The following is a 15,693-nucleotide window of genomic DNA, read 5'->3' as shown; positions in this document are numbered from 1 at the left end:
GCAGCGACTATCTGTTCGCAGTGCTGCAAAAAAATAACTAGCGAGCGATCAACTCGGAATGACCCCCCATGTGTAATAGGCATTACGGTGTGTGGCATAATGTGTAATAGGCATTATGGTGTGTGGCATAATGTGTAATAGGCATTACGATGTGTGGCATAATGTGTAATAGGCATTACAGTGTGTTGCATAATGTGTAATGGGCATTACGGTGTGTTGCAGAATGTGTAATAGGCATTACAGCGTGGCATAATGTGTACTAGGCATTACAGTGTGTGGCATAATGTGTAATAGGCATTACGGTGTGTTGCATAATGTGTAATGGACATTAGTCACTGCCGCCCGTTCATTCCCACTGCTGCCTCTTGCCGAGCACCCACTAGCAAAAACATAAATCGGCACCTATGTGCATATATATATATATATATATATATAGAGAGAGAGAGAGAGAGAGAGAGAGATCCTCTTTATACCACATTTATGCACTTAACTTAAGAGCTAGTTGTTATTCTGTAACAGTACCCTTTATTAAATAACACATTTCAATATACGGCCATACCCAGGATTCAAACCTGTAATCTGTTGAAGTCTAATCAAACACCCTACTCACTGAGCTACTGGTACTTTTGTAAAAAAAATAAAAAAAATCAGCAGGCACCAACACAGACAGGGAAGGTGGCTGCAACAGCATGCACACAGGATGGGGGAAGAATAGAGCAGCTGCCATGCAACATCCCTTCATATGATGGGCGGGTAGGGAGAAAATAAGAATTTACTCACCGGTAATTCTATTTCTCGTAGTCCGTAGTGGATGCTGGGGACTCCGTCAGGACCATGGGGATTAGCGGCTCCGCAGGAGACAGGGCACAAAATTTAAAAGTTTGACCACTAGGTGGTGTGTACTGGCTCCTCCCCCTATGACCCTCCTCCAAGCCTCAGTTAGGATACTGTGCCCGGACGAGCGTACACAATAAGGAAGGATTTTGAATCCCGGGTAAGACTCATACCAGCCACACCAATCACACCGTACAACTTGTGATCTGAACCCAGTTAACAGTATGATAACGTAGGAGCCTCTGAAAAGATGGCTCACAACAATAAACAACCCGATTTTTTTGTAACAATAACTATGTACAAGTATTGCAGACAATCCGCACTTGGGATGGGCGCCCAGCATCCACTACGGACTACGAGAAATAGAATTACCGGTGAGTAAATTCTTATTTTCTCTGACGTCCTAGTGGATGCTGGGGACTCCGTCAGGACCATGAGGATTATACCAAAGCTCCCAAACAGGCGGGAGAGTGCGGATGACTCTGCAGCACCGAATGAGAGAACTCCAGGTCCTCCTTAGCCAGGGTATCAAATTTGTAGATTTTTACAAACGTGTTCTCCCCTGACCACGTAGCTGCTCGGCAGAGTTGTAATGCCGAGACCCCTCGGGCAGCCGCCCAAGATGAGCCCACCTTCCTTGTGGAGTGGGCATTGACAGATTTAGGCTGTGGCAGGCCTGCCACAGAATGTGCCAGTTGAATTGTGCTACAAATCCAACGAGCAATCGTCTGCTTAGAAGCAGGAGCACCCAGCTTGTTGGGTGCATACAGTATAAACAGCGAGTCAGATTTTCTGACTCCAGCCGTCCTTGAAATATATATTTTCAATGCTCTGACAACGTCCAGCAACTTGGAATCCTCCAAATCGCTAGTAGCCGCAGGCACCACAATAGGCTGGTTCAGGTGAAACGCTGATACCACCTTAGGCAGAAAATGAGGACGCGTCCTCAATTTTGCCCTGTCCGAATGGAAAATCAGATATGGGCTTTTATACGATAAAGCCGCCAATTCCGACACTCTCCTGGCTGAAGCCAGGGCCAGTAGCATGGTTACTTTCCATGTAAGATATTTCAAATCTACCGATTTGAGTGGCTCAAACCAATGGGATTTGAGAAAATCCAAAACTACATTGAGATCCCACGGTGCCACTGGGGGCACAACCTGGGGTTGTATATGTAGTACTCCTTTTACAAAAGTCTGGACTTCAGGAACTGAAGCCAATTCTTTCTGGAAGAAAATCGACAGGGCCGAAATTTGAACCTTAATGGACCCTAATTTGAGGCCCATAGATAATCCTGTTTGCAGGAAATGTAGGAATCGACCCAGTTGAAATTCCTCTGTCGGGGCCTTCCTGGCCTCACACCACGCAACATATTTTCTCCAAATGCGGTGATAATGTTGTGCAGTCACCTCCTTCCTGGCTTTGACCAGGGTAGGGATGACCTCTTCCGGAATGCCTTTTTCCCTTAGGATCCGGCGTTCAACCGCCATGCCGTCAAACGCAGCCGCGGTAAGTCTTGGAATAGACACGGTCCCTGCTGAAGCAGATCCCTTCTTAGAGGTAGAGGCCACGGATCTTCCGTGAGCATCTCCTGAATTTTCCAAAATCCCAACTCCCAAGTCCTTCTTGGCCAGTCCGGAGCCACTAGTATCGTTCTTACTCCCCTTTGCCGTATAATTCTCAGTACCTTGGGTATGAGAGGCAGAGGAGGGAACACATACACTGACTGGTACACCCATGGTGTTACCAGAGCGTCCACAGCTATTGCCTGAGGGTCTCTTGACCTGGCGCAATACCTGTCCAGTTTTTTGTTGAGGCGGGACGCCATCATGTCCACCATTGGTCTTTCCCAATGGACTACAATCATGTGGAAGACTTCTGGATGAAGTCCCCACTCTCCCGGGTGAAGATCGTGTCTGCTGAGGAAGTCTGCTTCCCAGTTGTCCACTCCCGGGATGAACACTGCTGACAGTGCTATCACATGATTTTCCGCCCAGCGAAGAATCCTTGCAGCTTCTGCCATTGCCCTCCTGCTTCTTGTGCCGCCCTGTCTGTTTACGTGGGCGACTGCCGTGATGTTGTCCGACTGGATCAACACCGGCTGACCCTGAAGCAGAGGTTTTGCCAGGCTTAGAGCATTGTAGATTGCTCTTAGTTCCAGTATATTTATGTGAAGAGACGTTTCCAGGCTTGACCACACGCCCTGGAAGTTTCTTCCTTGTGTGACCGCTCCCCAGCCTCTCAGGCTGGCATCCGTGGTCACTAGGACCCAGTTCTGTATGCCGAATCTGCGGCCCTCTAACAGATGAGCACTCTGCAACCACCATAGCAGAGAGACCCCCATTTTTCCCAGGACTCTTGTGCATTGATGCACAGACACTGTCCCTGGTTTTAGGAGGTTCCTGACGAGTTCGGATAACTCCCTGGCTTTCTCCTCCGGAATAAATACCTTTTTCTGAACAGTGTCCAGAATCATCCCTAGGAACAGCAGACGTGTCGTCGGGATTAGTTGGGATTTTGGAAAATTCAGAATCCACCCGTGCTGTTGGAGCACTACTTGAGTTAGTGCTACTCCGACCTCCAGCTGTTCTCTGGATCTTGCCCTTATCAGGAGATCGTCCAAGTAAGGGATAATTAATACGCCTTCTCTTCGAAGAAGGATCATCATTTCGGCCATTACCTTGGTAAAGACCCTGGGTGCCGTGGACAATCCAAACGGCAGCGTCTGAAACTGATAATGACAGTTTTGTACCACGAACCTGAGGTACCCTTGGTGTGAAGGGCAAATTGGGACATGAAGGTAAGCATCCTTGATGTCCAAGGACACCATAAAATCCCCTTCTTCCAGATTCGCTATCACTGCTCTGAGTGACTCCATCTTGAACTTGAATTTTTGTATGTACAGGTTCAGAGATTTCAGATTTAGGATAGGTCTTACCGAGCCGTCCGGCTTCGGTACCACAAATAGCGTGGAGTAATACCCCTTTCCCTGTTGTAGAAGGGGTACCTTGATTATCACCTGCTGAGAATACAGCTTGTGAATGGCTTCCAATACCGTCGCCCTGTCTGAGGGAGACGTTGGCAAAGCAGATTTTAGGAACCGGCGAGGGGGAGACTTCTCGAATTCCAACCTGTAACCCTGAGATACTACCTGCAGGATCCAGGGGTCCACCTGCGAGTGAGCCCACTGTGCGCTGAAATTCTTGAGGCGACCCCCCACCGCCCCTGAGTCCGCTTGTAAGGTCCCAGCGTCATGCTGAGGCCTTTGCAGAAGCCGGGGAGGACTTCTGCTCCTGGGAAGGGGCTGCTTGCTGCAGTCTCTTACCCTTTCCTTTGCCTCGGGGCAAATATGAATGTCCTTTTGCTCGCTTGTTCTTATAGGAACGAAAGGACTGCGGCTGAAAAGACTGCGTCTTTTTCTGCTGGGAGGGGACTTGAGGTAAAAAGGTGGACTTCCCGGCTGTTGCCGTGGCTACCAAATCCGATAGACCGACCCCAAATAATTCCTCCCCTTTATACGGCAATACTTCCATATGCCGTTTGGAATCCGCATCGCCTGACCACTGTCGTGTCCATAGACTTCTTCTGGCAGATATGGACATCGCACTTACTCTTGATGCCAGAGTGCAGATATCCCTCTGTGCATCTCGCATATAAAGGAATGCATCCTTTAATTGCTCTATAGTCAATAAAATACTGTCCCTATCCAGGGTATCAATATTTTCAGTCAGGGAATCCGACCAAGCCACCCCAGCACTGCACATCCAAGCTGAGGCGATTGCTGGTCGCAGTATAACACCAGTATGTGTGTATATACTTTTTAGAGTATTTTCCAGCCTCCTATCAGCTGGATCCTTGAGGGCGGCCGTATCAGGAGACGGTAACGCCACTTGTTTGGATAAACGTGTGAGCGCCTCGTCCACCCTAGGGGGTGTTTCCCAGCGCGCCCTAACCTCTGGCGGGAAAGGGTATAACGCCAATAACTTCTTTGAAATTAGCAGTTTTTTATCAGGGGTAACCCACGCTTCATCACACACGTCATTCAATTCCTCTGATTCAGGAAAAACTACAGGTAGTTTTTTCAGACCCCACATAATACCCCTTTTTGTGGTACTTGCAGTATCAGAGATATGCAAAGCCTCCTTCATTGCCGTGATCATATAACGTGTGGCCCTACTGGAAAATACGTTCGTTTCTTCACCGTCGACACTAGATTCGGTGTCCGTGTCTGGGTCTGTGTCGACCGACTGAGGCAAAGGGCGTTTTACAGCCCCTGACGGTGTTTGAGACGCCTGTACAGGTACTAACTGGTTTGCCGGTCGTCTCATGTCGTCAACCGACTTTTGCAGCGTGCTGACATTATCACGTAATTCCATAAACAAAGCCATCCATTCCGGTGTCGACTCCCTAGGGGGTGACATCACCATTACCGGCAATTGCTCCGCCTCCACACCAACATCGTCCTCATACATGTCGACACACACGTACCGACACACAGCAGACACACAGGGAATGCTCTGATAGAAGACAGGACCCCACTAGCCCTTTGGGGAGACAGAGGGAGAGTTTGCCAGCACACACCAAAGCGCTATAATTATATAGGAACAACCTTATTTCTCTAACGTCCTAAGTGGATGCTGGGGACTCCGTCAGGACCATGGGGGGAATAGCGGCTCCGCAGGAGACAGGGCACAAAAAATAAAGCTTTAGGATCAGGTGGTGTGTACTGGCTCCTCCCCCTATGACCCTCCTCCAAGCCTCAGTTAGGTTTTTGTGCCCGTCCGAGCAGGGTGCAATCTAGGTGGCTCTCTTAAAGAGCTTCTTAGAAAAAGTTTTTTAGGTTTTTTATTTTCAGTGAGTCCTGCTGGCAACAGGCTCACTGCATCAAGGGACTTAGGGGAGAGAATTTCAACTCACCTGCGTGCAGGATGGATTGGATTCTTAGGCTACTGGACACCATTAGCTCCAGAGGGAGTCGGAACACAGGTCTCGCCCTGGGGTTCGTCCCGGAGCCGCGCCGCCGACCCCCCTTACAGATGCTGAAGATTGAAGGTCCGGAAACAGGCGGCAGAAGGCTTTTCAGTCTTCATGAAGGTAGCGCACAGCACTGCAGCTGTGCGCCATTGTTGTCACACACTTCACACCAAGCGGTCACGGAGGGTGCAGGGCGCTGCTGGGGGCGCCCTGGGCAGCAATATTTTATTACCTTAAGGCAAAAGAATACATCACATATAGCCATTAAGGCTATATGTATGTATTTAACCCATGCCACTTATCTAAATCCACGGGAGGAAAGCCCGCCGAAATAGGGGGCGGGGATTATTCTCCTCAGCACACAGCGCCATTTTCCTGCTCAGCTCCGCTGTGAGGAAGGCTCCCAGGACTCTCCCCTGCACTGCACTACAGAAACAGGGTAAAACAGAGAGGGGGGGCATTTTTTGGCGATATACTGGATATATTTAAGCTGCTATAAGGAACAACACTTATATAAGGTTGTTCCCATATATATTATGGCGCTTGGGTGTGTGCTGGCAAACTCTCCCTCTGTCTCCCCAAAGGGCTAGTGGGGTCCTGTCTTCGATAAGAGCATTCCCTGTGTGTCTGCTGTGTGTCGGTACGTGTGTGTCGACATGTATGAGGACGATGTTGGCGTGGAGGCAGAGCAATTGCCGATAATGGTGATGTCACCCCCCAGGGAGTCGACACCGGAATGGATGGCTTTGTTTATGGAATTACGTGATAATGTCAGCACATTACAAAAATCAGTTGACGACATGAGACGGCCGGCAAACCAGTTAGTACCTGCCCAGGCGTCTCAGACACCGTCAGGGGCTGTAAAGCGCCCTTTACCTCAGTCGGTCGACACAGACCCAGACACAGACACTGAATCTAGTGTCGACGGTGATGAAACAAACGTATTTTCAAGTAGGGCCACACGTTATATGATCACGGCAATGAAGGAGGCTTTGCATATCTCTGATGCTGCAAGTACCACAAAAAGGGGTATTATGTGGGGGGTGAAAAAACTACCTGTAGTTTTTCCTGAATCAGAGGAATTAAATGATGTATGTGATGAAGCGTGGTTTAACCCAGATAGAAAAATGCTAATTTCAAAAAAGTTATTAGCATTATACCCTTTCCCGCCAGAGGTTAGGGCGCGCTGGGAAACACCCCCTAGGGTGGATAAGGCGCTCACACGCTTATCAAAACAAGTGGCGTTACCGTCTCCGGATACGGCCGCCCTCAAGGATCCAGCTGATAGGAGACTGGAAACTACCCTAAAAAGTATATACACACATACTGGTGTTATACTGCGACCGGCCATCGCCTCAGCCTGGATGTGCAGTGCTGGGGTCGTCTGGTTGGATTCCCTGACTGAAAATATTGATACCCTGGATAGGGACAGTATTTTATTGACTATAGAGCAATTAAAGGATGCTTTCCTTTATATGCGAGATGCGCAGAGAGATATTTGCACTCTGGCATCGAGAGTAAATGCGATGTCCATATCTGCCAGAAGGAGTTTATGGACGCGACAGTGGTCAGGTGATGCGGATTCCAAACGACATATGGAAGTATTGCCGTATAAAGGGGAGGAATTATTTGGCGTCGGTCTATCGGATCTGGTGGCCACGGCAACTGCCGGAAAATCCACCTTTTTACCTCAGACCCCCTCCCAACAGAAAAAGACACCGTCTTTTCAGCCGCAGTCCTTTCGGTCCTATAAGAACAAGCGGACAAAAGGACAGTCATATCTGCCTAGGGGCAGAGGAAGGGGTAAGAGAGGGCAGCAAGCAGCCCCTGCCCAGGAACAGAAGCCCTCCCAGGGTTCTGCAAAGCCCTCAGCATGACGCTGGGGCCTTACAAGCGGACTCAGGAACGGTGGGGGGTCGACTCAAGAATTTCAGCGCACAGTGGGCTTGCTCACAGGTGGACCCCTGGATTCTGCAGGTAGTATCTCAGGGTTACAGGTTGGAATTCGAGAAGTCTCCCCCTCGCCGGTTCCTAAAATCTGCTTTGCCAACGTCTCCCTCAGACAGGGCGACGGTATTGGAAGCCATTCACAAGCTGTTTGCTCAGCAGGTGATAGTCAAGGTACCCCTCCTACAACAGGGAAAGGGGTATTACTCCACGCTATTTGTGGTACCGAAGCCGGACGGCTCGGTAAGACCTATTCTAAATCTGAAATCTTTGAACCTGTACATACAAAAATTCAAGTTCAAGATGGAGTCACTCAGAGCAGTGATAGCGAATCTGGAAGAAGGGGACTTTATGGTGTCCCTGGACATAAAGGATGCTTACCTGCATGTCCCAATTTGCCCTTCACATCAAGGGTACCTCAGGTTCGTGGTGCAAAACTGTCATTATCAGTTTCAGACGCTGCCGTTTGGATTGTCCACGGCACCTCGGGTCTTTACCAAGGTAATGGCCGAAATGATGATTCTTCTGCGAAGAAGAGGCGTATTAATTATCCCTTACTTGGACGATCTCCTGATAAGGGCAAGGTCCAGAGAACAGCTGGAGGACGGAGTAGCACTAACCCAAGTAGTGCTGCAACAACACGGGTGGATTCTGAATTTTCCAAAATCTCAGTTGACCCCGACAACACGTCTGCTGTTCCTGGGAATGATTCTGGACACGGTTCAGAAAAAGGTGTTTCTTCCGGAGGAGAAAGCCAGGGAGTTATCCGAACTTGTCAGGAACCTCCTAAAACCAGGGACAGTGTCTGTACATCAATGCACAAGAGTCCTGGGAAAGATGGTGGCTTCTTACGAAGCGATTCCATTCGGCAGATTCCACGCACAAACTTTTCAGTGGGATCTGCTGGACAAATGGTCCGGATCGCATCTGCAGATGCATCAGCGGATAACCTTATCGCCACGGACAAGGGTGTCTCTTCTGTGGTGGTTGCAGAGTGCTCATCTGTTAGAGGGCCGCAGATTCCGCATACAGGACTGGGTCCTGGTGACCACGGATGCCAGTCTGAGAGGCTGGGGAGCGGTCACACAAGGAAGAAACTTCCAGGGAGTATGGTCAAGCCTGGAGATGTCTCTTCACATAAATATACTGGAGCTAAGAGCGATTTACAATGCTCTAAGTCTGGCAAAACCCCTGCTTCAGGGTCAGCCGGTGTTGATCCAGTCGGACAACATCACGGCAGTCGCCCACGTAAACAGACAGGGCGGCACAAGAAGCAGGACAGCAATGGCAGAAGCTGCAAGGATTCTTCGCTGGGCGGAAGATCATGTGATAGCACTGTCAGCAGTATTCATTCCGGGAGTGGACAACTGGGAAGCAGACTTCCTCAGCAGACACGATCTACACCCGGGAGAGTGGGGACTTCATCCAGAAGTCTTCCACATGATTGTGAACCATTGGGAAAAACCAATGGTGGATATGATGGCGTCCCGCCTCAACAAAAAACTGGACAGGTATTGCGCCAGGTCAAGAGATCCTCAGGCAATAGCTGTGGACGCTCTGGTAACACCGTGGGTGTTCCAGTCAGTGTATGTGTTCCCTCCTCTGCCTCTCATACCAAAAGTACTGAGAATTATACGGCAGAAGGGAGTAAGAACGATACTAGTGGCTCCGGATTGGCCAAGAAGAACTTGGTACCCGGAACTTCAAGAGATGCTCACGGAGGATCCGTGGCCTCTACCTCTAAGACGGGACCTGCTTCAGCAGGGACCGTGTCTATTCCAAGACTTACCGCGGCTGCGTTTGACGGCATGGCGGTTGAACGCCGAATTCTAAAGGAAAAAGGCATTCCGGAAGAGGTCATTCCTACACTGGTAAAAGCCAGGAAGGAGGTGACTGCACAACATTATCACCGCATTTGGAGAAAATATGTTGCGTGGTGTGAGGCCAGGAAGGCCCCCACGGAGAAATTTCAACTGGGTCGATTCCTACATTTCCTGCAAACAGGATTGTCTATGGGCCTCAAATTGGGGTCCATTAAGGTTCAAATTTCGGCCCTGTCGATTTTCTTCCAGAAAGAATTGGCTTCAGTTCCTGAAGTCCAGACTTTTGTAAAAGGAGTACTACATATACAGCCCCCGGTTGTGCCCCCAGTGGCACCGTGGGATCTTAATGTAGTCTTGGATTTTCTCAAATCCCATTGGTTTGAGCCGCTCAAATCGGTGGAGCTGAAGTATCTCACATGGAAAGTAACCATGCTACTGGCCCTGGCTTCAGCCAGGAGAGTATCAGAATTGGCGGCTTTATCATATAAGAGCCCATATCTGATTTTCCATACGGACAGGGCAGAACTGCGGACGCGTCCTCATTTTCTGCCTAAGGTGGTGTCAGCGTTTCACCTGAACCAGCCTATTGTGGTGCCTGCGGCTACTACCGACTTGGAGGATTCCAAGTTGTTGGACGTGGTCCGGGCATTGAAAATATATATTTCAAGAACGGCGGGAGTCAGAAAGTCTGACTCACTGCTTATATTGTATGCACCCAACAAGATGGGTGCTCCTGCTTCTAAGCAGACGATTGCTCGTTGGATTTGTAGCACAATTCAACTTGCACATTCTGTGGCAGGCTTGCCACAACCTAAATCTGTCAAGGCCCATTCCACAAGGAAAGTGGGCTCATCCTGGGCGGCTGCCCGGGGAGTCTCGGCATTACAACTCTGCCGAGCTGCTACTTGGTCAGGGGCAAATACGTTTGCAAAATTCTACAAATTTGATACCCTGGCTGAGGAGGACCTTGAGTTCTCTCATTCGGTGCTGCAGAGTCATCCGCACTCTCCCGCCCGTTTGGGAGCTTTGGTATAATCCCCATGGTCCTGACGGAGTCCCCAGCATCCACTTAGGACGTTAGAGAAAATAAGAATTTACTTACCGATAATTCTATTTCTCGTAGTCCGTAGTGGATGCTGGGCGCCCATCCCAAGTGCGGATTGTCTGCAATACTTGTACATAGTTATTGTTACAAAAAAATCGGGTTGTTATTTGTTGTGAGCCGTCTGTTCAGAGGCTCCTACGTTTGTCATACTGTTAACTGGGTTCAGATCACAAGTTATACGGTGTGATTGGTGTGGCTGGTATGAGTCTTACCCGGGGTTCAATATCCTTCCTTATTGTGTACGCTCGTCCGGGCACAGTATCCTAACTGAGGCTTGGAGGAGGGTCATAGGGGGAGGAGCCAGTACACACCACCTGATCCTAAAGCTTTATTTTTTGTGCCCTGTCTCCTGCGGAGCCGCTATTCCCCCCATGGCCCTGACGGAGTCCCCAGCATCCACTACGGACTACGAGAAATAGAATTATCGGTAAGTAAATTCTTATTATAAGTGTTGTTTCCTTATAGCTGCTTAAATATATATAATATCGCCAAAAAATGCCCCCCCTCTCTGTTTTCTACCCTGTTTCTGTAGTGCAGTGCAGGGGAGAGCCTGGGAGCCTTCCTAGCAGCGGAGCTGTGTAGGAAAATGGCGCTGTGTGCTGAGGAGATAGGCCCCGCCCCCTATTCCGGCGGGCTCTTCTCCCGGTTTTTCTGAGACCTGGCAGGGGTGAAATACATCCATATAGCCTCATGGACTATATGTGATGTATTCTTTTTAGCCAGAAAGGTATTAACATTGCTGCCCAGGGCGCCCCCCCCAGCGCCCGGCACCCTCAGTGACCGCCGGTGTGAAGTGTGCCTGAGCGCAATGGCGCACAGCTGCAGTGCTGTGCGCTACCTCATGAAGACTGAAAAGCCTTCAGCCGCCGGTTTCTGGACCTCTTCTTACTTCGGCATCTGCAAGGGCGTCGGCGGCGCGGCTCCGGTGACCCATCCAGGCTGTACCTGTGATCGTCCCTCTGGAGCTAGTGTCCAGTAGCCTAAGAAGCAAATCCATCCTGCACGCAGGTGAGTTCACTTCTTCTCCCCTAGGTCCCTCGTTGCAGTGAGCCTGTTGCCAGCAGGACTCACTGAAAATAATAAAACTATCAAAACTTTTACTCTAAGCAGCTCTTTATGAGAGCCACCTAGATTGCACCCTGCTCGGACGGGCACAAAAACCTAACTGAGGCTTGGAGGAGGGTCATAGGGGGAGGAGCCAGTACACACCACCTAGTGGTCAAACTTTTAAATTTTGTGCCCTGTCTCCTGCGGAGCCGCTAATCCCCATGGTCCTGACGGAGTCCCCAGCATCCACTAGGACGTCAGAGAAATGGGCAGTAGGCAGAGGTTTTGCCTAGGGTGCCAGGAATTGTTGCACTTGCCCTGCCTGGACCCCCAAAAAGTGACAAATAAGATACAGTAGCAGGACCACAGAAAAAGGGAAGCAGTAAGCTTCCTGATGGCTGGGAACCCGGCAGTCAATATACAGACACCGGGATCCCGAGGAAGGACGCAATGCCGGCGTCCACATAATGACTCTGGCCGGGATGCCAGAGTCACATTACTGCCAGCCGGCATCCCGATTGTCCTCACAGCACCGCAGTGGGGGAGGGGGAGTTAGGTTTAGGCAGGATAAGGGGGGGGGTTAGGGAGCAGGGACGGGAAGGCTAGGGTTAGGGACCGGGGACGGAGGTTAAGGTGAGGCACTTAGAAGGTGAGATTAGGGTTAGGCATTAAGCGGGGAGGGTTAGGTTTAGGACAGCAGGGAAGGGAGAGTTATGGTTAGGCACCAAGCGGGGAGGGTTAGGATTAGGCATGACTGGGGAGGGTTAGGCACCACTTGGGACGGTTAGAGTTAGGCACCACTGGGGAGGGTTAGGGTTAGGCGCCCAGAAGGGAGGGTTAGGGTTAGGCACCAAGCGGGGAGGGTTAGGGTTAGGCATGACTGGGGAGGGTTAGGCACCACTGGAGAGGGTTAGGCACAACTGGGGAGGGTTAGGGTTAGGCGCCCAGAAGGGAGGGTTAGTGTTAGGCACCAAGCGGGGAGAGTTAGGCACCACTGGGGAGGGTTAGGGTTAGGCTCCCAGAAGGGAGGGTTAGGGTTAGGCACCAAGCAGGGAGGGTTAGGGTTAGGCATGACTGGGGAGGGCTAGGCACCACTGGAGAGGGTTAGGCACCACTGGGGAGGGTTAGGGTTAGGCACCCAGAAGGGAGGGTTAGGATTAGGCACCAAGCGGGGAGGGTTAGGCACCACTGGGGAGGGTTAGGGTTAGGCACCCAGAAGGGAGGGTTAGGCACCAAGCGGGGAGGGTTAGGCACGACTGGGGAGGGTTAGGGTTAGGCACCCAGAAGGGAGGGTTAGGGTTAGGCACCAAGCGGAGAGGGTTAGGCACGACTGGGGAGGGTTAGGCATCCAGAAGGGAGGGTTAGCCATGACTGGGGAGGGTTAGGGTTAGGCACCACTGGGGAGGGTTAGAGTTAGGCACCCAGAAGGGAGGGTTTGGTTTAGAGTAGTGAAAAGATCAGGGTTAGGGGGCAGAATGGGGGGGCTGTCGTGATTATGATGGACAGGATGCTGCTGTCGGTATACTGACAGCAGGCATCCCGTCCATCAGTAAATCATACTGAACCCCAGTAGAAGGCTGTTAGTGGCCATAAGGAAAGTACTGGAGATTTTTTTTAAGTTTTCAAATGGATGATTTTTTCACTTTTTATTAATGGTGGAGAAATTATACCTATTAAAGTCTTTCCTGCATTTTGGGGTACAGAAAAATGTCTGTATTGTAATTTTTCAGTGTTTTATGAACAGTTGGAATGAACATTTTTACTTCTCATCTGCAAATTTAAAACCCCTCTCCCATCAATACAACACCTCCAGGTACCTGGATTTAACCCATAATTGAGCTTTTAAACTGAAATATCTTTATTGCCCAATTTATGCTATTTAAACCCCTCCAAGTACATGAGTAGTCATTATGAATGGTGTACGGTGTACCAGTGGTTCTGCACTGTGTACTGACATTTTTACCAGACAATAAAGATTGTCCCTATATTTTCACCTTCTCAGGTAGTGGGCACATAAAAACCTGGCAAATATCAATGCGAGTTTGGAACTGGATTTCAAATGTAACTTGCAGTACAAATTCGCTGTGAGAACAGCTCGCAGACCCAACTCACACCTAACTGAATTAACCCCTTTGTTCTTCAAGAGGGTGACAAACTAATGAAAGCAGATAGCTATTTATATACAAGATATCAGACAGAATTTGAAAGAACAGTCTTCCCTGGGCATAATTTTTCATAATTTTCACTGGGCACCATCAGCCTAGTTACGCCTTTGCTCTGGAATACTTAGGGACAGACAAGTAGGCGCAGAAGATGCACTATTGTGAAATATTACAACTACTGGAAAGCAGTGAATGGGAAGTCCTTAAAATCTAATAGTACCAGATGTGTGGTGGCAAACAGATGATTATCATTTTTTGATTAACAAATTTTTAATGGGGCATTATCCACCTCTTATCCGTTATTTGTGGCAATCTCACTGTAAGAGAATATTTAAGTTAACATATTAAGTTCCAGATTTATTAATCCTTGGAAAGTGATAAATTGCACTGTGATAGAGTACCAACCAATCAGCTCTTGTCATTTTTTAAACACACTCGGTGACATGACAGTTGGGAGCTGATTGGTTGGTACTTTATCACCGTGCAATTTATCACTCTCCAAGGCTTGATAAATATGGGCCTAAATGTCTGTTAACATATGTGATATGTGGCTCCCCTCTGCATTGCATGTGAGCTCAATTAACCATACAGTGAACAAGGTAAAAAAAAAAGCAGTAGCAAAAGAGATCATTGAGTATAAAGACACTGCATTAACTATACACAAGGCCCTCCCCAATCCCTTCATGGGCCAAAAATAGGTCAGGCTGCATTCATAGACCTCCAGGCTATATATAAAAAGTGAAAATGTCTATAGTTAATGCACACCCTACCAAGCTTAAGTACAGGGTGAATGGAGGGGAGAACACGACAGACACCAGATGTATATTTGCACTTAGGTAGTAGAAGAGAACTAAACAAAATTTTTAAATTATTTATTGGGCCGAATCCTATCTAGACTAGCTGTATATCTGTGCTTCACTACGAGATGAGGATGGTAAATTATAATTATAGTTGTTCGTTAATTTGACGTTGGTTGGAGATCTTGTATATAGGCATATCTTGCTTCCCTGACCCACTTTGTGTAGTGGCTGGACATCTTTTTGGTCCCCCAAGTCTGTGGCTGCTTGCGGCTTCTATTCCCCTCCTCACATCATGTCAGTGTCCCTGTGAAATGATCGATTTATTTACAGTTTCTTATATAGCGCAGCACATTATGCATCTCCTGATATAGTCTGTGCTGCTGGGGGACCCTGTTACTTCCTCTAAATAGCTCTCAGTGTGTGGGTAAGTGCTACCTCCATTCCCCTCCTGACATCATGCCACTGCCCCTGTCACATGCAGCTTTGTCCTATCTGATATATCATGCATCTCCCAATATACGCTGTGCTGCTGGGGACCCTGCTCCTCCCACTATATGACTCTCAGCGTGTGTCTTCCTGCTACCTCCATTCCCCTCCTCACATCATGTCACTGCCACTGTCACATGAAGCCCTGTCATCACTGACTTATCATGCATGATATAGTCTGTGCTGCTGGTGCACCCCTAGGGGTGCTAGGGGTGTCTTACCCCCACAGTGTTTGTTCACAGATTGTAAGTCATATGTGTACCAAATGTGGTGTAAATTGGTCCAGGCATTCCGGAGTTCTGCTGTCTCCTGATATACTATGTACTGCTGTCCCACCTTAGGGGTGCTAGAGGTGTCTTACCCCCACAGTGCTTGTTCCCAGATTGTAAGTCATATGTGTACCAAGTTTGGTGTAAATTGCTGCAGGCATTCCAGAGTTATGCTGGAACATACATATACGCATGCATACATACATACATACATACATACATACATACATACATACAAACATACAT

The 15,693-nt window shown here is 48.9% G+C and overlaps 1 protein-coding gene across 2 annotated transcripts in view; it reads right to left on the bottom strand.

Annotated features, from left to right (window-relative positions):
• Nucleotides 1–15,693, bottom strand: part of ATCAY (ATCAY kinesin light chain interacting caytaxin) — a 211,236-nt gene that overhangs the window by 170,219 nt on the left and 25,324 nt on the right. The window lies entirely within an intron of this gene.

Source organism: Pseudophryne corroboree, chromosome 1 (genome assembly GCF_028390025.1).
Source record: "Pseudophryne corroboree isolate aPseCor3 chromosome 1, aPseCor3.hap2, whole genome shotgun sequence".
Lineage (NCBI taxonomy): Eukaryota > Metazoa > Chordata > Amphibia > Anura > Myobatrachidae > Pseudophryne > Pseudophryne corroboree.
This window is presented reverse-complemented; position numbering and strand designations above follow the sequence as displayed.